General features: G+C 37.2%; 1 pseudogene; it reads left to right on the top strand.

Annotated features, from left to right (window-relative positions):
• The first annotated feature begins 431 nt into the window (after window positions 1-431).
• On the top strand, window positions 432-21,740 carry LOC142519002 (uncharacterized; annotated as a pseudogene).
• Window positions 21,741-22,609: the final 869 nt, after the last annotated feature.

Consider the following 22,609-nt stretch of genomic DNA (forward strand, 5'->3'; position numbering starts at 1 on the left):
TGAATAGATACACAATAAATAAATAAACAGTAAAATAAATATTATTACTTTTGTTACCTTTTTCTTCTGTTTTGGAGCTTGGAAAAATATGGAGGACTTTTAGAGCTTCGTGCTGATAACGTGTTATGAAAAAGTAAAAATTTATGGTAAAAAGTAAAAATCTCAAACTCTCAAAATTATCAAACTACACACTTTATAATATTTTTCTCTCAACTCAATTGTGAATTTCTTCACAAATGGTGAGCCTATTTATAGAATTTATTTACAAATAATCCAAAAATAAATTTATCATTACCTACATCATCACACACTAATTTTCAATATTTACAACTCTTATTTTCAACATTCAAATATTCAATACACACATTTTAAATATTATTTTTCAACGGATATTTCGTATTTTTTCGTTTATCACATGCCCCGTCACCAGAGGGCCCTTTTTTTCAGTGGTTTTCTCGATATTGTTGATGTAAGTTGCCCAATCATAGCTCAAAAAAAGCTTCCTTCTTTAAACGGTGTGATGGGTTTTTACAACAGAGATCACAATATCTTCGCTGCATCTCTGACATTTTCAAGAAAAATCCACCGTACCGGCTTCATCTTCGATTCAGAAAGTCCACACTTTATATTCTGGAAAAACGCCGATTCTCAAGGAAGAGGAGGTTCAAGGAGGTTCGTTTTTCTGAATATTTTTCGAGTTTCTTTAACAAAACCGTGTGTATATATATGTTGTGATTAACACAGTTTCCTGCATGTATAAACTTCTTCTCAGTGCAATTTTGATTATTTTAGGCATTTTCATGTTCCGGGATTTAAAGATAAGGTTGCGTATGTGAACAAGGTTCTGAAAAGTGCTGAGCTTTAGAAAACTCGTCATAAAATTTGAAGCTTCACAGAATAGACAGAATAATAAAAACACCATAAATTTGAAATTAAATAAATAATTAATGATTTTAAGTCAAACAAATAGATAGAATAATAAAAGCACCATAAATTTGAAATTAAATAAACCGATTTTCAGTTCTGAAAAACATAAAGTGGGGGGTGTATTCAATGTAGAGATTTAATGACTTTCAATAACTTTTTTTAAATGATAGATTTCCGTGGATTTGGTAGATTTTTATTGACTCTTGTAGAATCTCACAGATTTGTAATCAGAAATCCATAGACTTTTTGCAAGATTTTGATAGATAACTGTTAATATTTTGCCCATACACTGTTGGAATATGAGTGTCATCAATAGCCCCAAAAGAAACAAATAATAAATAAGTCTTCGACACAAAATAAAATCAATGAATAGTGATATGGATCAAACTCCTACAAAAACTTTCATAAGAAGCTAACAAGCATATACATTTTTTAAACATATTTTGTTAAATTATCTCCAATTTGTTCATCTCGGTACAATATACAATGGCCGACTGTTGATAATTTCTTAACTTCAACATATGAAATATAGAAATTGAAACATATTTTTTTTTAAGAAACTGATAGACCGAAGCCTTCATGTACACTACTGATGAATTCTATATATATTGGACATTAAAAAGTTACTAAATTTGAATAAAATATAATTATTTAAGTATAATAATATTTTTCAATTCAATTGATTATTATTATAAGGTTATCAATAAATTAGATTCATACCGTGCCCAACTTCTTCAAATTTTTTCTCCTTTTTTGTTAATAAAAACAATAAAATTTAATATTACAAAATTGTGGGGACCCGGACGCTAATCATCTTCTTAATCATCTTTGGGATTAATTATCAATTAAGATAAACAGGGTCTAAAAATTTTTCTTTTTAAAATGTAAGTGCGGAACGTTGTAAAATAAAACATATATACATCTCAGTATAAAAGTACAAGTCCTGTACTACATACATTTATTCAACTAAGGTTTAACAGCTAATATCAAGTGTCCAACCCTGTCTCTAATCCAAGTCCGGAATCACCACTCTAATCTCGATCTCTCATCATCCTCTTGACCCTGATCTTGTCCCACCTATAGTCATGCACACATACAAAACAAGACAACAGCCGGATAACTCCGGTGAGAATAAAGTAAAGTATGTGATTTTGGGAAACTCAAGTCAAACCTAACTCGAGTTGTGCAATCCCGAATCAACATTTATTTATACCTTTATCTTCTCGGTCCGACGAAGACGAAGTATTGAAGTCAACTCTGTCCATATCCAATCTGATAATGACAATCGAATAGATACAATATCAGTACATGACTCAGTTCAAAACCTGTTCTAATTAATAATCAAATCAAAACATAATCGGATCAATGCCAGTTGACATATGATACTACAATACCATCTCAACCAATACCGAGTCTGATTAATATCAATCAACTGATGTTTCGACGGCATACCAATACAGTCTCGATAACCCCGTCAGTCCCAACATCACAGATATAATACCAGAACTCATAATCACTATCGATATAACTCATAATTCCAACGATAATATAAATCTGATATCGATTCTCAATCAAATCGACTCCAAAATTCATAACAATTACATAACCAGTCCGTTTCTTAATCTGACTTCGATTCTATGATGTCTACCATGTCAAGAACATCATATATGACGTGTATTCAATTCCAACAACATCATAATTTCAGAACCTGTCTAAACGTAACGAAACTTACGTCCAGTTGTAGCCTGCGTTGATAGGAACACAGTACTGAAGTCGGATTACAATTCAGACGGGCGGATCTTTCACAAAAGGCGTAAGGATTTTTGGCAAACTTCCTCGACCCTTTTCTCGTTTCTTCTTGCCAAATTCTGAAGGGAATTGCATTGTATATATATATATATATATACATCAACGATGCATGCTGAAGCCAAGTGGATCATCCTTCATAAAACACGTCTCGCGCATATGCGCGACATCAACCGGCGCATATGCGCGAGACCTACTGGTCATCGCACATCACTTCTCGTCAGCTCGCGCATATGCGCGACGCCTTCCGCGCATATGCGCGAGGCTCTCTGGACGTTGGTAACATATGCTCGCGCATATGCGCGCACTCACTTCGCGCATATGCGCGGGGCCTTTTGTCCATCTTGCGCATTTGCGCGCATTATGACGCGCATGTGCGCGAGAGCTACGGTCCTCGCACAACAAATCTCACACGCGACCTCATTTCGTGTCTCGGTTAGCCCTTTCATAATTATCTCGATTAAAAATCAATAATCGTAATTTAACACGGTATAAAATCTCGGGCATTACAAAAATGGTGAGACATGAGATAATAAATAATAATGAGATAGTAGTAACAATGGATGTCCCGTCCTGTTTTCTATGATATTTTTAGAGCTGGATTTTTTAGCTTGTCCTCGCGGAATTTTTTTATCTTGTTATTGTTTTCTTAGGTTATAATTTATAAGTGTAGTGATAATCTCGAGGACAATTTGAATGAGGAAGAGAGATATATGAGTGAGAAAGATATTTTATTTGATTAAAAGTCTACCAAAATCTCTAAGGTGAGTAAAAAACAATTTTTGAGTTTTTATAGTTGTAACTAGAGTCTTAAGGTTTGTACATAGAGAATTATATTAGAATCATGGTAAATCTATGGAAATATTGGATACCTATAGATTTTTATAGATTTTTAAAAATTCAAGTTTGAATATGACTATACTTTTTAAGACTCTATAAAAATCTAATTTGGATACCATAAAACTTTTATAGAGTTTATAAAAGTTTATGTTCAATACCTCTAGACTTTTAAACTCTACAAAGTCTATAAAAATAATTAAATTTCCAAGATTGAATACACCCCCAAAGTTTCAGAATAGCAATAATTAATAGTTTCTTATAAATCCTACAAAACTCTACTATATAATACAAATGATAGTATGATAAAAATTAATTCATTATGAAATAATGTGTCATATTTTTAAATAAAATATTGATGACTTTTTATTTGATATTTATATATTTTCATTCAAAAACATAAATAAAACCTTGTGAATTGGTTGAAACTATAATAGAAACGTTAGAACTCACTGTTCAGTTTGGTTCACAGATAATTGTTTATTATTATTATTTTTTTGAAAGAGGCAGAAACAGTTTGTGTATAGATACTCCATTGGGAAAGAGCTTTTCTTTGAAGTCTATATTCCATATTTTTAGCTTTTGGAGAAATATTTTCTAAAGACATTGAACTTCTCCATCCAAATGTTAGTGTTTCCGAAATAGTGCTTTTTCCATAGTATTTTTTCATATTTAGAAGAGAATCAGAAATTAAAAGCCATATCTCTAGTTTTTGGCTTCATTTTTGTAAAAGCATTTTTGCTTTTTTTTTAAAAAAAAGGAGAAAATAAACGTTATTCGCTACAAAAGCTTTTGTAAACCAAACACACACAATATAGTACTTGTGTTGAGGTTTTTGGAAAAGTGAATTTTAATTATTTTCTAGCCTTCAGAAGGGTGTTCTTTTTATGCATAAATTGTATGTTATTGAGAATTTTGGATTATTTGTTTGGAAGAGATTACAACTGCTCACCTGAAAGATGTACTTATAGTTTTAGAAGTTCAAGGATTAAAATTCTGTTCAACTCTATGCTATCTGTTGTTGTTATTAATTTCTGGCATTGACTGCCTAGCTATTATGTTAAACTTTAATTATAAAATTTGTTTTGCATTATTTACAGTAAAGTAGTCATACATTGAGTTACAATTATATAGATAAAAGATTCAGTCATTTGTGTATGATTGAACTTGAGTTTTATTTTTTCGTGTTAGAGCTCGATCCCGTAAAAAAGTGCAGGCTCTTTTTATCCCTTGATCTTTGTTATCTACGTGATATATTAGTTCTAAGCATGTTAATCATTCGAAAGTTGATCTGCTGCATCACTTCATCTTTCATGATTTGTTCAATTCTTACGAATTCTTGATGTACATCTTATATGTGGTGGTGGCAAGTGTTGTGTAATGATTTTATTCATTTACTACACTGGTTCATTTTTGGTGTCAGCTTGTTCTTTGACAAAGAAGTGCATGATAATTTTAGTAGTTGTTACTTTGCTGCTTTATTTAGTCTGAAGCATGAGTTTTATGGTCCATTCTGTTTTCTAGCCTAATGTAGGAACATATCGTTGGATTACAGTTTTCTCGCATCTAAAACACATAAGAAGTTTTAAAATTTTTGTTTTGACGTTCTAAACATTTTTATGTGTCGTATGATTTAAAGTCATTCATAGGACGCTTAGAATATTTATATTTGTGTTCTAAATACTGGACACCGAACTATTTCGGATTTTAAGCGAAGATAATTATTCTTGTATTTTTCCTACAAACGATATATTAGAATCAACCATCTTCTTCAAATCTCCTGAATCAAGTCCACGATCAGAAATTGGGTTCTTCATATAGATCGCACTAGAGATCTAAACAAAATTTGCATTGAGTTTGGATCGCTGGAATTTCAGAAATCTGGCGGTGGCGCAGTGGAAGAAAGTGGCCTTTTTTCCTTCAAAAATATTTAGGGTGGCCGAAAATTGTGACGGAAAGATAGAGAGTGTACAAAAATTTTGTCCACAAAAGGTTATGTATGTTATTTAGCTATTGAATACACATATTTTAAAAGGCTTTATCTGATAATCAGGAGTCTCAATTTTTCAGGATACTTTATTTTCATTAATTAAAATTATCATATAGGATTTTTCTTTCTTGAAAATATCATGAAAAGTTAACTCTTGATAATACATGATATAAAATGAAAATGTGATTGCATATAACACGGCTGACGAGTAAGGATGTATAGTTTGAGTGAACACATGATTGTGAAAATATTTTCAACTGCGCCAACGTTTGACAACTACACCAGTTTTAGCTCTGGCATCTGGATAAAGAGGGTACACATTGTGTACACTAATGTATCACTTCAAGGACTCGGGTGTTTTAACACATAATGGTCATGTGATTGCATATGCATCCAGACAGTTGAAGAATCATGAAGAGAATTATCCCATTCATGATCTTGAATTGATAGCGATTGGGTTTATTTTGAAGATTTGGCGAAATTACTTGTAAGGAGAGATATTTTAAATTTATGCAGATCACAAGAGCTTCAAGTATATCTTCACTCTGGCAGAATTTAATAGACGCCAATGAAGATGGATGAATTTGTTAAAGGATTATGATTGCGAAATCAAGTACCATACATGATCAGCAAATCTCACAGCTGACGGTCTTAGTCGCAAGGTGAGATTATCTCTACTTCAAACAAGTCTCATCTCAAGTGTAATCCAAGATTGTTGTTATATAGGATTTCAGTTCCGTCATAAGAAAGGAATGAAAAACATTTGAGTAACGAGCATTTTGTCTGAACCGAAGTTGTATGCCAGAATCAGAGAAGCTCGGTTTTCTCACCCGGAGGTGAAAAAGTAAGTAGTGTTAGCTAACAGAGACAAGACATCTGGATTTGTGTTTCAAATAGATGAAACATTGTGTCTATCAGGGAGAATCGTAGTTCCAGAAGATTTTGATTTGAGAGACGGGATTTTATCTCAAGCCCATAAGAGTAAGTTCACTATCCGCTGTGGAAGCATGGAAATTTATAAGGATTTTAAGACCAAGTTTTGGTGGAAAGGTACGAAGTGAAGTGTTTACAAGTATGTAGTCAAGTGTTTGGTTTGTCAGCAAGTGAAAGCTGAAATCGACGACCATGATGATTACTTTAGAATCTTCCTATCCCTGAATGGAAGTGGGAGCATGTGAGGACGGATTTTGTCACCCACTTGCCGTTGTCTTCCAAGAATTGTGATTCCATTGGGGTTTTTGTAAACCGACTGACTAAGTCATCACATTTCATTCTGTATAGTGGGGAACATAGTTTCGATCGTATGACAAGACTATATATCAAATATTTATAAATACCATGGTGTGCCAACAAGCATAGTCAATGACAGAGACCCATGCTTTTTACCTCAAGGTTCTGGGGAAGTTTTCAGAAATCGTGGGGAACGACATTGAATCTGAATATTGCCTATCATCCAGAGACTGATGATAAATCTAAGAGGGCTATTGCAGACACTCGATGACATGATACATCATTGTGCAATGGATTTTGGACCAGCATGACATGATCATCTGCCACTTGTGGAGTTTGCATATAACAATAGCTATCATTGCAGCATCGGTATGCCTCCATTCGATTCATTTTACTTTAGACATCTTCATACTCCACTGTCAAGTGGAGTTTGCGTATAACAATAGCTACCATTGCAGCATTGGTATGCCTCCATTCGATTCATTTTACTTTAGACATCTCCATACTCCATTGTTTAAGGACGAAGTAGGAGAACAATAAGTGCAAAGACCTGGATTAGTGTAACAAACAATTATTGATCAATAAAAGAATTAAAATGGCAAAAGATTATCAAGGGAGTTAAGTGAGTATCAAGCGTAGACCCCTACAATTTCAGTTAGGGGAAAAGTATTACTTAAAGTTTCACCATTCTGCATGGTGATGAGATTTGGACTGAAGAGAAAATTAGCTCCAAGATTCATAGTACCTTTCGAGATCTTGGAATGTGTTGGAAATTTGGCGTAACGATTAGCTTTACCGTCGTATCTGTCCAGCATTCACAATGTTTTTTATGTATTGTTGCTATGAAAGTACGTAGAAGATGAATTGCACATTCTTGACCTAACTGATGTTCAACTTGAATAAGACTTGACTTATATTGAGCAGCCGCTCTTAATTATGTGTAGGAAAGAGAAGAAGCTAAGAAACCAAACCATTTAACTTGTTCTAGTGCAATGGCAACGCCGAAGTACCGGAGAGGCAAATTGGGAGTTAGAGAGCCGTATGCGCTCAGAATATCCGCATTTTTTTGAGTTATATCATTGTAATCATGAGTTATATTTTATTCAGTTGTACTTCAGTTCCGATTTCGTTCGAGGACGAAATCTTTCTAAGGAGGGGATGATGCAATAACTCGAATCCTTATTTAAATGAAATACTAATTAAAACATGATTAAAGAAATGTTAATTAAGAATTACTAAGAAATTGATTAATTGAGGATCAACATATTGAAATACATCGAATTTAAAATGGATCATTCAATCTAATTCAGATTACATCATCCCAAGAAGTTCAACTAGACGAATGAAATTCTGACACATGTCAGATAAGATTGAGTTCGAATCTTCTGAACTAGTCTGGATGTTTTAACCAGTTTCTATGGAAGTTTAGTGTCGGGAAGCTTTGGAACTAGTGTCGATTCGAGGAGGGGTCGGTGAACCAAGACACGTAGATCGAGACATGACGGATGCATGCGTAATCCTAAAGCCTTGATTTAAGTATCATTGGGAATAATTTTGACGGTGTCAGCTGTCACCAACCCAAGTGAGGATCCGAGGTATACTAGAATCCAACCTTTTGAATTCTTGAAGCTGATGGATGGAATCGGAAAGACAAAACTATACCATGGCGAATAAAATTGCTCATAACATGGCTAAATTTTCTTCCTTATCCTCAAATCTTTTCATCTGGGAGGGTGGAACTTTTCCTATTTGGTCGAAATATCTTTTACTTGACGATTTAAAGCAATAAAAGTTCAAGATTTCTATTTAAAAAAATAATAATAAAAGGAAGAAGTGAACCGAAAGTAACTCTTGAACTAAAGATATTAGTGATCTTAAAAAAAATTAAAACTAAAGATATTATTAGAGAACAAAGTGTGGGTTTTTGAGGTAACACATATTACAAAAGGAAACAGGATTTTCTGGGCAAATTAAGCAGATAGAAATTTATAACGACTACGGTGCAAAATAAATGTGTGTGATTAGTTTGAAAAATGATCTCAGCCGATTTTTTTTATAATCTTCATCGACTAAAATCACGTAATACAAGGTATTCTTCAATATTATTTCTGGTAGCGGATGTCAGTTTACATAAAATAATAATTATGATAATAACAATTTAACCGAAAATATTTAAATAATTTCATGAATATAAACATGTTATTTAATTTATTTCAGAAAATGATTACACGTTTCTTAAGCTTGATTTGTTGTTAAATCGGAGTATATTTTAAAGTGAAACCAAGAAAGTATAAGATTATATCTTAAAAGTTGGAAGATTCGTTGCATTTTGTCCATTTATGGTGTCACGCCCCGAGACCGGGGTTGGTCGACACCGGCGTTGTTCATCAATCACACAATCGAAAAACAACCAGCCTCGTAGCACAGTATAAACCGAAACCAGTTTATTTCATAAATTCGCAAAAAAACAACCATTGTCTTTACAACTGACAAATGAAATAACTAAAACGACAAAGTTTATAATGCGGAAACGAAAAAAAAATAACTTGAACTAAATTCCTTTAGTGTTCACCATCCCCAAAACTGTTCGGACTCCTCATCCTCGAGTTCTTCTTCGGGCTTATCTGGGAAGGTTGTAAGGGGGGTGAGTATTTGGGGAAAACTCAGCAAGTGGAGGAATATCGAGCACAATAAAACAACATGCATAAATTTCAAAAGAAAACACATACTGGCATAATAATGTTCACATGCATAACCTTTACCAAGCACTGCGATTTATCTATCCTTCTATGGTTTACTGACGTCAGTCCCTAATTTTTACTCCTTTAAGGGGGCGAGGCCGTATAGCGGTTATGTCCCCCACCGCGTAAGGGTACGTCATAGTTGGGACTCCCACCCATATACGGTTGACTCCTCACAGTGCTAAAAACGTATGACAATACAAGAACGGGGTAGAAGAAAGATTGTACTCGATTCTTAAATTTTCTTTCAAAATTTCGAAAAATCCCATATGCATAACCTAAATTTTAAACATTAAAAATAGCCCACTTACTTTAAACTTCTTGAAGAAAACGTGAAAACCACGGTGGCTGGACTGCGGCAGCGCTTCGCTGTGCTCGAAAAATCTTAAGAAAACTAGAGGGGATTTCGAAAATATGGTGAGATATGAGGTGTGAAATTTTGAGTCAGGTGGCCCTCCTATTTATAGAGGTTGACTGCTATCGTGATCAAGAATTTTAGTGTGTTTGAATTATAAATCAAATCCTCATCTAATCTCTGTGATTTTCGAAATCTACACCCTCCTCCTTATGAAATTTTCGAAATTTGTATAATATGTGTACCGATAATTTCGAATTCTAGGGATTTTTATTCTCTCTTGCTTGATTTTTATCCCGGTATCTCAATATCAATTAAACTCTTGGATTTTTCTCCTGCTCAAATTTTAAATAATATACACGATATTATTATTCACTCAATCTTGGTACAATCTTGCAAAAAATCTCACATCTTAAAATCAGACAAATTCTGGTATCCAAGATATACTACCCTGATAATAGGATAACTCCAAATCTTGGGTTTTACATCCCTCCCTCCTTATGAGAAGTTTCGTCCTCGAAACTTGGGTTGGCTTGGTCTATGAAGATGTACGGGTATTGGTCCCTCATTCTTTCTTCTAGCTCCCACGTGGCTTCTCTTTCCGTGTGGTTAGACCATTGCACCTTGACGTAGGAAATGATTCGTCGTCTTAGTACTTGGTCCTTGGTGTCCACAATTTTAATGGGAACTTCTTCGTACTTCAGCTCTTCTCCCAATTTACTTTCGATCATGAGCGGTTCTGCTTCTAACACGTGGTTTGGGTCCGAGATGTATTTCCGTAGTTGGGACACGTGGAAAACGTTGTGAATTCTAGACATGCTTGGTGGCAGGGCCAATCTGTATGCTAGTGTGCCCACCTTTTCCTAAAATCTCAAAGGGTCCTACGTAACGAGGGTTTAGCTTCCCAGCTTTACTGAATCGGATAACTCCTTTCATAGGCGATACTTTTACGTAGGCCTTCTCACCAACGTTGAACTCCACTGGCCTTCTTTTCAGATCTGCCCAACTCTTTTGTCGGTCTTGAGCTGCCTTGAGTTTTTCTCTGACAACTGTAACCTTGTCTACTGTTATCTGTACGAGCTCGGGTCCTACTACTGCTTTTTCTCCCACTTCATCCCAATAAAGTGGTGATCGACATTTCCTTCCATAAAGAGCTTCGTATGGGGCCATTCCGATGCTGCTGTGATAGCTGTTGTTGTAAGCAAACTCAATTAAAGGTAGATGAGTGCTCCAATTGCTACTGAATTCAAGAGTGCATGATCGCAGCATATCTTCCAAAGTTTGGATGGTTCTCTCCGTTTGTCCATCGGTTTGAGGATGATAGGCCGTACTTAGGGTTACTTTCGTTCCCATGGCCTCTTGAAAGCTCTTCCAACCTTGGGTCTCTGTCAGACAGGATGCTCACTGGTACTCCATGAAGTCTTATAATATTGTCCATGTACAGTGTAGCTAATTTGCCCAGATTGTAGTTCATACGGACGGGTAGGAAGTGTGCAGATTTTGTAAGTCTATCTACAATTACCCATATTCCGTCCTGACCTTGCCTTGACTTTGGTAATCCTACCACAAAGTCCATGGAGATATGGTCCCACTTCCACTCAGGTTATCTCCAACGGTTGTAATAATCCTCCGGGTCGCTGGTGCTCTGCTTTGACCTGTTGACAAACCTGACACTTAGAGACGAATACTGCCACATCTCTTTTCATTCCGTTCCACCAAAAATTCCTCTTAAGGTCTCTGTACATTTTTGTACTGCCTGGATGGACTGAAAACTTGGAATTGTGTGCTTCTGATAATATTTCTTGGCGGAGGTTATCGCTGTCTGGTACCCACAGCCGTCCTTTCATCCAAACGACTCCCTTGTCATCAATTTGTAGATCTTGAGACTTCCCGTTTTCGACTTGTTCCTTAAGTTTCTTTAGTTCAGGGTCTCGATCCTGGTTTATCTTGACGGTCTCTTGCAGACATGGCCGAGCGGAGAGTGAAGCCAGAGTGATCTTGTTTCCACTTTTCCGACTCAGAGCATCGGCCACTTTGTTCGCTTTACCTGGGTGGTAACTTATAGTCAAGTCGTAATCTTTCAATAGTTCGATCCACCGCCTTTGCCTCATGTTCAGTTCTTTCTGGGTGAACAGGTACTTGAGACTCTGGTGATCTGTGAAAATTTCGCACTTGGCACCATAGAGATAGTGCCTCCAAATTTTTAAGGCAAAGACAACTGCTGCTAGCTCCAGATCGTGCGTAGGATAATTCTGCTCGTGCGGTTTCAACTGCCTTGATGCGTAGGCGATCACTCTTCTCTCTTGCATGAGTACGCATCCCAGACCTTCCTTAGAAGCGTCACTGTAGATGGTGAATTCCTTGTCTTCAGTGGGTACGGCTAGTACTGGCGTGGATGCGAGCTTTTCTTTTAATGTCTGAAAATTTTTCTCGCAACCTTCGTCCCAGACGAACTTGGAATTCTTCTGAGTGAGTTTAGTCAGTGGTATGGCGATTGAAGAGAACCCTTCAACGAACTTTCTGTAATAACCTGCTAGTCCAAGGAAGCTTCTGATGTCGGTGGCGTTCTTAGGTTTTGGCCACTCTGTAATTGCTTCCACTTTCTTGGGATCCACTGATACTCCTGCTTCAGAGATTATGTGTCCCAAAAAGGATACACTCTTAAGCCAGAACTCACATTTCTTAAACTTAGCATATAGCTCTTTCTCCCTCAGTGTCTGTAGTGCAAGGCGGAGGTGCTCTTCATGTTCTTCCTTGTTGGGAGAATAAATGAGGATGTCATCAATAAATACCACTACGAACCGGTCCAGAAATGGTTTGAACACTCTGTTTATTAGGTCCATAAAGGCTGCAGGCGCATTGGTCAACCCAAAAGGCATCACTGTGAACTCATAATGCCCATATCTTGTCCGAAAAGCTGTTTTGGAGATATCTTCAGCCCTGACCTTCAGTTGGTGGTATCCAGTCCTCAGATCCAATTTAGAAAAGACTGCGGCTCCCTTGAGCTGGTCAAATAGATCGTCTATTCTCGGAAGAGGGTACTTGTTCTTGATAGTGATCTTGTTCAGTTCCCTATAGTCGATGCACAATCTCATACTCCCATCTTTCTTCTTCACAAAGAGTACTGGCGCTCCCCATGGGGACACACTAGGTCGAATTTGCTTTTTGTCCTGCAATTCTTGGAGTTGCTCTTTTAGCTCCTTGAGTTCAGCTGGCGCCATCCTGTAAGGTGCTTTAGTGATTGGTGCTGCACCAGGAACCAGATTAATTTCGAACTCAACTTCGCGGTCCGGAACTGTCCCTGGGAGTTCTTCTGGGAAAACATCCGGGAACTCACATACTATTGGGATGTCTTCTATCCTCATTTCGACTTCTCCTTGCACTTCGTTGACCATTGCTAGGTAGATATCGTCTCCGGATTTCATGGCCTTCCATGCCTGGGAAGCGGAAAGGAGTGATTTTCGTTCCTTGGATTTACCATGATACACGATCTCTGCCTGATTTGGGGTTCGGAGCTTAACTCTTTTCCCTTTACAGTCCACTATGGCATTATTACTGGCTAACCAATCCATCCCTAGAATGATGTCGAAATCGACCATAACCAATTGTATTAAGTCGGCACTGAAAGTCTGATTAGCAATACCGATCTTACAATCCTTGTGAATTTCATGAGTTTCTATAGTCTTACTCGTAGGTGTGGCTATCCGAAAAGGTTCAGTTAGAGATTCGGGCTTAAGTCCTACTTTCTTAGCAAACCTCTTAGACACAAAAGAGTGCGTAGCACCACAGTCAAACAATGCATAGGCAGGTACTTTTTGAAGTAAGATGGTACCTGATACGACTTCATTGGCGTCGTCCGCCTCTTCCTGATTCATAGCGAATACCCTGGCATTAGGCTTATTCTCATTTGGTTTGTTGGGGTTAGCTCCCACCTTCGACCCAGTTCCTTTGTTGGGCCCGGCTGCTTGATTGGCGGCAGTAGGACATTCTGCGATTCGGTGCCCTGATTTCCCACATCCGAAGCACACACCACTAGCTCTTCGGCACTCCCCTGTGTGTCTGAAATTGCATGTTGGGCACAGCTTGAGTCCTTGGTGGTTTGCCGTGGAGGGTTGCCCTGGAGAAGGTCCGCCTGATTGACTGGGCTTCCTCAACTTTTGTCCACTCAGTGAAGACTGACCAGTAAGAGGGCGCTTGTTCTTATATTCCCCCTCTCTTCGGCGAATGTCGGTTTCAGCTCGAATAGCTGCGCCCATAAGATCTGCAAAATTGGCGGGCTGATAAACTGCTAAGGCTGACTGGATTCGACGTGTTCAATCCTCTCTTAAACCGGTGCAGCTTCAAAACTTCGTCCGCCATGATTGACGGAGCATACGACCCAAGGGCATTAAACTGAGATGTGTATTCCACTACGGACATATCTGGAGCTTGAGTGAGATTTTCAAATTCACTCACCTTCTGCAATCTGACTTCCGCTGGGTAGTACTGTTTCAGAAATGTCTCTCGGAAGTTCTGCCATGTGACTCGCCCGGTAGCGATCATGGCTGGTGAGACTGCTTCCCACCACTTAGCTGCTCTGTCCTCTAAGAAAGGCACAACCACATCTACTTTGAGTGCCTCGGGGACTTCCAATAGTCGCAGTTGAGTCTCGACGCTCTTTAGCCAAATCTGGCCAATTTCAGGATCGGCATCCCCTCTGAAAGTCGGACACCTGTTCTTACGAAGGGATTCGTAATGGAATTTTATTCCATTTGGTGGTGGTGGTGGAGGTGGTTGATTGGCGTTCGGATTTCCCAATCCTTGCAGTGTTGTCGCCACTATGGTGGCTATGGCCATAAGATCGGCTTGGCTTAGATTGATGGCAGGCGGGGGTCCATTCTCCTGTCGATCCTCCTGCCTGTTTTCCTTTCTATTTTCTTGCATGTTTTCGCGATCGGTATTAGCGTAACGCGGGTTGCGGTTCTGTCTTGGGGGTATGCCGGCCATTTCCTACAATCACAAGATCTAAGAATTTGTACTGGTAGGATTCATTCAATAAATTGCGTAGAAGTAAATTGAAATCAATGGAACAAATAAAATATTTTATTGATTTCTCAAACAGGAAAAATAAGTGAACATGACCAATCTAGATAAAATAAAAATGTACTGAACAAAAGAAAATGTAGCAACAACGGAAAGAAACTACTAAAAAAAAAAAATTGTCCACTAAACGTTCTAATCTGCTATCTCGCCATTTCCCTTTGCCACATCAGGTGGGGCTTCTTCCTCTTCGGGGTCATCAGGCATCTCTGGGTCTAAGAAATCTGCCAGCTGCATCTGAAGACTATGATTTTCCGATTCAAACTCAGCAATCTGTTCCCTGTGGGTCAGAATCTTTCCTATCGCGTCATTCAATTCATTTCTTGCATGTATACCATTTGCCTTATTTTTCTCGAGGAGCTCTTTTTTCTTCATTTTACCTTTGTCCACTTCCTTGGATAGCCTTTGATTACTCTCAGACAACTTCATCTTCATGCCCCATGACTCATCAATCCTCTTCTTGTCCTTTAGTCGTGCTTCAGTTAACTCCACGGTGCGCCTATCCATTTCTTCCCTAGCCCGCTTGGCTTGACCCATTGCTATGGTTAACGAGTCTCGAAGCTCGGAATTTTGCTCCTTAGTGAGCTCGAACATTTGGAAGACTTCGTCAATCCTTTTCTCGGCTGCCTCTAGTTTGGTAGTCAGATTTTCCACTTGCTGCCTCCTCTCGAGATTACTAGCTCTCAGCCTCTTGATAGTCGCATCCTGGTTCATGAGGGCCAATTCTTTTAAACGTATAGCAGCATGAGCGCGCGTGCGAGGTCGGTGATTATCCAGCTGGGTCGTCTCCCTAAGAGTAATCGGGGTCACTTTCTTACGAGCGGTGACACGGAATCGAGCCATTTCCTGAAACAATAAAGAAAGGAAATGGTCAGAATATCAAAAATAGGATAAAATAAATATCAAGAACTAATAGAGCAGGGTATCGAAATATATATGCATTTTTCGAAAAATTTCCGAAAATAGGAGGTTAAAGCTGGCGGGTTGACTCGATGATTCGGCCGAGTTGATCCGCCAGGTTGACTCGCCGGAGTACGGTCCGAGCAGAGGCGTATGTCGGCGACGGGGTAAGGGTTACGGAACCGGTGACGGCATGGCCAGAATCGGTCGGAAAACTGCCTAATTTGGCCGGAACTCGCTCAAAATCGGTCAACTCCCTTGAAATTGGGCGTTTTTGATTTCTTGATCCGATCCCAAAATTTATTGTTGGGAAAAGTTACCCATGGATCGTAGGTTGTTTGGGTAAAATTAATTGAAAATCGGAGTAAGACTGATAGGGTAATTGGACAAAATGATTTTCGGGTTAGTGTTCATACGCCAAATTCGTAGATCTGAAATTCCCGTTTCATCCGAACGCGAAATATGAAATTGTTTGGAGGCTTTTGTTCGTCTCATCGAGACTGGTTCTAGATCTGGTCTCCGATCAAAGAAACACTACCGGAAGCGGCCGGAATCGGCGAAAAACGCGGCGGCGCGCGTCGGGGCTGTTTGGCCGAATTTTTTTTTTTTTTTCGAAATTTGATTTTTTTTTTTTGAAACTCGATTTTTTTCCCACTCGGATTATGAACCTGGCGGCTCTAGTACCACTAAAATGTCACGCCCCGAGACCGGGGTTGGTCGACACCGGCGTTGTTCATCAATCACACAATCGAAAAACAACCAGCCTCGTAGCACAGTATAAACCGAAACCAGTTTATTTCATAAATTCGCAAAAAAACAACCATTGTCTTTACAACTGACAAATGAAATAACTAAAACGACAGAGTTTATAATGCGGAAACGAAAAAAAAATAACTTGAACTAAATTCCTTTAGTGTTCACCATCCCCGAAACTGTTCGGACTCTTCATCCTCGAGTTCTTCTTCGGGCTTATCTGGGAAGGTTGTAAGGGGTGTGAGTATTTGGGGAATACTCAGCAAGTGGGAGAATATCGAGCACAATAAAACAACATGCATAAATTTCAAAAGAAAACACATACTGGCATAATAATGTTCACATGCATAACCTTTACCAAGCACTGCGATTTATCTACCTTCTATGGTTTACTGACGTCAGTCCCTAATTTTTACTCCTCTAAGGGGGCGATGCCGTATAGCGGTTATGTCCCCCACCGCGTAAGGGTACGTCATAGTTGGGATTCCCACCCATATACGGTTGACTCCTCACAGTGCTAAAAACGTATGACAATACAAGAACGGGGTAGAAGAAAGATTGTACTCGATTCTTAAATTTTCTTTCAAAATTTCGAAAAATCCCATATGCATAACCTAAATTTTAAACATTAAAAATAGCCCACTTACTTTAAACTTCTTGAAGAAAACGTGAAAACCACGGTGGCTGGACTGCGGCAGCGCTTCGCTGTGCTCGAAAAATCTTAAGAAAACTAGAGGGGATTTCGAAAATATGGTGAGATATGAGGTGTGAAATTTTGAGTCAGGTGGCCCTCCTATTTATAGAGGTTGACTGCTATCGTGATCAAGAATTTTAGTGTGTTTGAATTATAAATCAAATCCTCATCTAATCTCTGTGATTTTCGAAATCTACACCCTCCTCCTTATGAAATTTTCGAAATTTGTATAATATGTGTACCGATAATTTCGAATTCTAGGGATTTTTATTCTCTCTTGCTTGATTTTTATCCCGGTATCTCAATATCAATTAAACTCTTGGATTTTTCTCCTGCTCAAATTTTAAATAATATACACGATATTATTATTCACTCAATCTTGGTACAATCTTGCAAAAAATCTCACATCTTAAAATCAGACAAATTCTGGTATCCAAGATATACTACCCTGATAACAGGATAACTCCAAATCTTGGGTTTTACATATGGTGTACGGATCCAATAGAAAATCTTTCAATAAAAATTATTCATTTTCATAGGATCCAAAGTGGCCATTAATGAAGATGATCAAGACATTCAACCAAACACAAAAAAGAACGACCAAAACTGTTGACCAAATAAACTTCCTCCAAATATTGCAAAATTGACGTGATTTTTCTACTATTTATAATTTTATTGAATATAGCAGCTTGCTTTGATTTAAAGCACGATAGATTGGATAAATAAGAAGTGGTTCAAGGTTTGCCATGAATTTCCGGAGCTCGGAGAGCTTTCTTCCTAACGGATCCAACCAACTTGATTTTGGATTAGTTTGAGTCGAATGTGGCTTCAGGAATTGAGAAACGTAAAGCAAAATAATATATAAATAAGTGAATATCACTCAAATATTAGAGTAGGCGTCCAGCGAGTCAACTTGTGACTTAGACTTTATTCACTCTTATATAAAAACAATCTTTTTTTAATAATATTTTATCTGTATACCGATGCAAATTGCGTAGATAAAGTTTGAATATATTCAAGATGCCACGAGGTCTGCAACGTAAGATCATGAAACTCATTAAGATGTGCCGTATATTCTAAACATGTTTTTAGTCAAATCAGTTGTCTAAAATAAATATAAAGGTCGTTTGAGCTTGAGACTAGCATGCATGTCGTAAACTTGTGCCACTCAAAGCCTCTCATAACTTATGTCAAAAGATTCAAAACTTGTCTTTGCCTTTAAGGCACTCTACTTAAGGCAAATGATGATAATTGCCTAACAAGGGATAGAATTTTTCTCATCTTCTACCAGTTGCAAGCAAGTGTTGCAAATCCACTTGAATGCTCCTGTTGTAACGGCAAGAAATCAAAACTTAGTGGGTGCCTCTAGGCTCTAGTTTTAATTGCTGTAGAAATATATTTTAGATGCATGGAAGAGTCATTTTTGGTTAATGTTTTGATCTGACATACCAGGAATTTGAAATAAATATGTTCATAAGTCAATAGTCATTAAAAATAACCATTTTTTTCCTTGAATGCATATCAGAAATAGTCTTTTTCACCGTTACATTTTCTTAAATTTTAGTTGTGCACATGTAACTGTCATAATCTTTTACTGTTAATTTGTAGAGGAATTCAAATTCTATGTTGTATTTAGAATTCTTAAAATAAAATTTTTGTTATTTACCTGTGGTTTTTATAAATTAAGGATCATGACATATTAGTCTAAAAGTTTCATTTTTTGGTTTGAAAGTGATGTCAATATGATAGATAGCTTTGCAAAAATATGTCATTATAATGAGAATAGTTGGTACTGTTTATAGACTTGAGATGTCAAAAGAATCTTTTTTATTATTTTCAATCATGCAAGTTAAGTAAATTCAATTCTGTTTTTTTCCTTGCGTTTAGGTTAGCCATGGGAACAGGGAAATTTCATTTCACTGTGAACATTTACATCCAATTGGTGACTATGATGATTATGGTGATGAAAAGAAGTTCGATAGTCATATCTTGTGGCTCCTCTACCTCGGCAGTAGGGGACCCTGGAATGCTCGGAGATGGGCTGAGAGTAGCTTTTGAAGGCTGGAACTTTTGTAACGAAGTTGGTCAAGAAGCCTTAGGCATCGGCAGCCCTAGAGCTGCCGATTGCTTCGATCTTTCAAGTAAACCACGCTTGCTCAACTTTATAGCTTGATTAAGGTGCATGCACTGAATGCTAATAGATACAGGCAATGCCATTCCTTTTTATATTTTTAGCTTGATTAAGGTGAATGCATCGAATACTAATAGATAAACGAAAGATGCATAGAATCTATGATCTTTGATCTGTGAGTCTCTTGAAGCTTAAAAGGATACTGTTTTATTTTTGGGCTCTTCTATTTTATGTATGGCCTAACATAATGTTGCATTGATTTAAACGTAGATAATATCGTTATCCACAAAGTGACAGAGGCTGACAACAGGCTTGGTGTGGGGAATCCATTCCCAGGACTAAGTCCAAAGGCTTTAAACAACCCAGACCTGTACGCTGTGGAGAAGGAGCTCTATCTCGGTTCGTTATGCCAAGTTCCAGACAAACCAAAACCATGGCAATTTTGGATGATAATGTTGAAAAATGGGAATTATGACACAACGTCCGGTCTTTGTCCGGAGAATGGAAAAAAAGCACCACCTTTCAAACCTGGAAGGTTCCCATGCTTTGGAAATGGATGTATGAATCAACCCACTTTGTATCATCAGCCCACAACTTTGGATAAGACATCTGGAACTCTAAGAGGAGGCTTCAATGGTACCTATGATCAGTTTAATCCTAGCATTAGTGATGGTAGTCCTGTGTCTTACTTTGAGGTATTTTGGGAGAAAAATATGGGAAATGGGAGTTGGATTTTTAGTCATAAACTGAGGACCTCAAAAAAGTATCCATGGCTTATGTTGTACCTAAGAGCTGATGCGACCAAGGGGTATTCCGGAGGTTACCATTATGACACCAGAGGAATGCTCAAAACTGTAAGTCGTTCATTTTATTGTTATTATATTATTATCTTTGAAATAACAAGTATAATAAGTTAAGATTTGAATATGTTGTAGCTTCCAGAGTCTCCTAATTTTAGGGTAAAATTCAGCTTGGATATCAAACAAGGAGGAGGGCCAAAGAGCCAGTTCTACTTGATTGACCTTGGGAGCTGCTGGAAAAACAATGGTGCCCCCTGTGATGGAGATGTGCTGACTGACGTAACTAGATACACTGAAATGATTATTAACCCGGAAACCCCTGCTTGGTGTAGCCCCTCAAATTTGGGTAACTGCCCTCCATACCATATCACACCCAATGACACAAAAATATTTCGAAATGACACGGCCAACTTCCCTTATGGAGCATATCATTATTACTGTGTGCCTGGCAATGCTCAGCATTTGGAGAAGCCATATAGCAATTGTGATCCCTATAGCAATCCACAGGCCCAAGAGTTGGTGCAGTTGCTGCCTCACCCCATCTGGGCAGAGTATGGCTACCCCACCGAGCTAAGGAGATGGTTGGGTTGGTAGCAGGATGACTGATTGGGACCTTGACGCCGGTGGCCTATCTGGTAGACTTTACTTCTATCAGGTACATTCTGTGGCTTTGTCCCATTTATTATCATGTCAATGACTGGATTGAATACATATCTTTCAATCCTTTTCCTTTCCAAATAAATTATAGGATCCTGGTACTACACCAGCGAGAAGAATTTGGACTTCTATTGATGTGGGGACTGAAATATTTGTTAGCAATCAAGAAGAAGTGGCTGAGTGGACTCTTAGTGAGTTTGATGTCATTTTGACTTGAGAAACATTCGATTGGATTCGTGAGCTTAAAGTGTATTAATGGATTCACTCCACATTTAGGTTGCTTCTGATTTTCTGTCATTTATTTCTTTGAGTGCACTGGCTTTTCATGATTTGAATGAAGCTAAAACTACATCAGATGGTGTGAGATAGGAGTTGACATCATGTAAGAAAAAATCTGAACATGATCGACTTATATATAGAGATAATAATCTACATATGAGTTATTCCTCCACTAGCAGGTTTTTTCGAAAAACTCTCTTTATTCTCGTGTGGATACATGCATCTTCAGTTGATGAACATTCCAAGGACGAACGATCTTGAATTCCTATTTGTTTACCATTAATTTTGCGGGTAAGTTAGGTTGTCGTTGTGGCAACAATCTTTGTGCGGGAAGATCTAACTTCTAGTTCAACCAACGTGGATCTTATTTAGAGAGTTGCTACTGAAATTATTCAAATGATCGATGATCAATCTGATTGATCCTTCGTTCCTTCAGCGCTTGGCTCGTGAGATGATAAGATAGATTGAAAGACAAGAATAACAACTATTTTTTAGAGAGTTGCTACCGAACTGTTCCGCGCAACACGAAAATTGAAATGTAGTCCAGATTCATTTGTTACTATTTGTTCAAAGTTTTTTTTTTTTTTTTTAGTTTTACATTTGTCATTGCAGTATATTGAAATTTAACAATTTTTGTTGTTGCAATGTTAAACTGAAAATTGGATTCGAACAAAAATCAATAAAGACAGAGAATGCAAGCAAAGGGTATCCACTATACTGCAAACATTGTTAGGTAATATGGAATAAACCGTAATTGGTTACTTATCTCTGTTTTACTCCGCGTATTTGAATAATTAGAGTTATATTTCTTTATGTTATCCATTTTATTCAATTTATTAATCATATTTACATTAATTTATCATCTCATCCATAAATTAAGCGATACTGAAGTATCAAAATATATTCATTGAAAACAAAGAGTTTAATTAATTAATTATTTAAAGAAATTCCTCAGCATCAAAAGAAAAATTAAAAATAAAATATATTTTAGAGAATAAAATGTTTATCGACTAAAAACACGTAATACAGTGTATTCTTCAACATTATTTTTGGTAGCGGATAATTATAATAATAAGAATTTAATCGAGTTCACGAAAGATGATTTGCTGGTGTGAGTTTTCCGTAGTTTTTTTCCAAAATTTTAAATTATATATAATTTTACTATCTCAAATATAAAAGTTTATTTGTTTGTTTTTCATAGAGATTATTTAAATTATTAAAAAAACAAATTTTACAAATAAATATCTTATTTAATTCATTTAAGAAAATGATTACACATTTCTTAAGATTTATTATTTATTGTTAAATCGGAATATATATTAAAGTGAAACAAAAAAAGTATAATATATTGTGTCATGCATCTTCTTTATGTACTATAAAGGAGAAATCTCAAAAGAGAAAGATTCGTTGGCATTTTGGGCAAAAACTGA

The sequence above is a fragment of the Primulina tabacum genome, chromosome 11 (genome assembly GCF_025594145.1).
Source record: "Primulina tabacum isolate GXHZ01 chromosome 11, ASM2559414v2, whole genome shotgun sequence".
NCBI classification, from domain to species: Eukaryota; Viridiplantae; Streptophyta; class Magnoliopsida; order Lamiales; family Gesneriaceae; genus Primulina; species Primulina tabacum.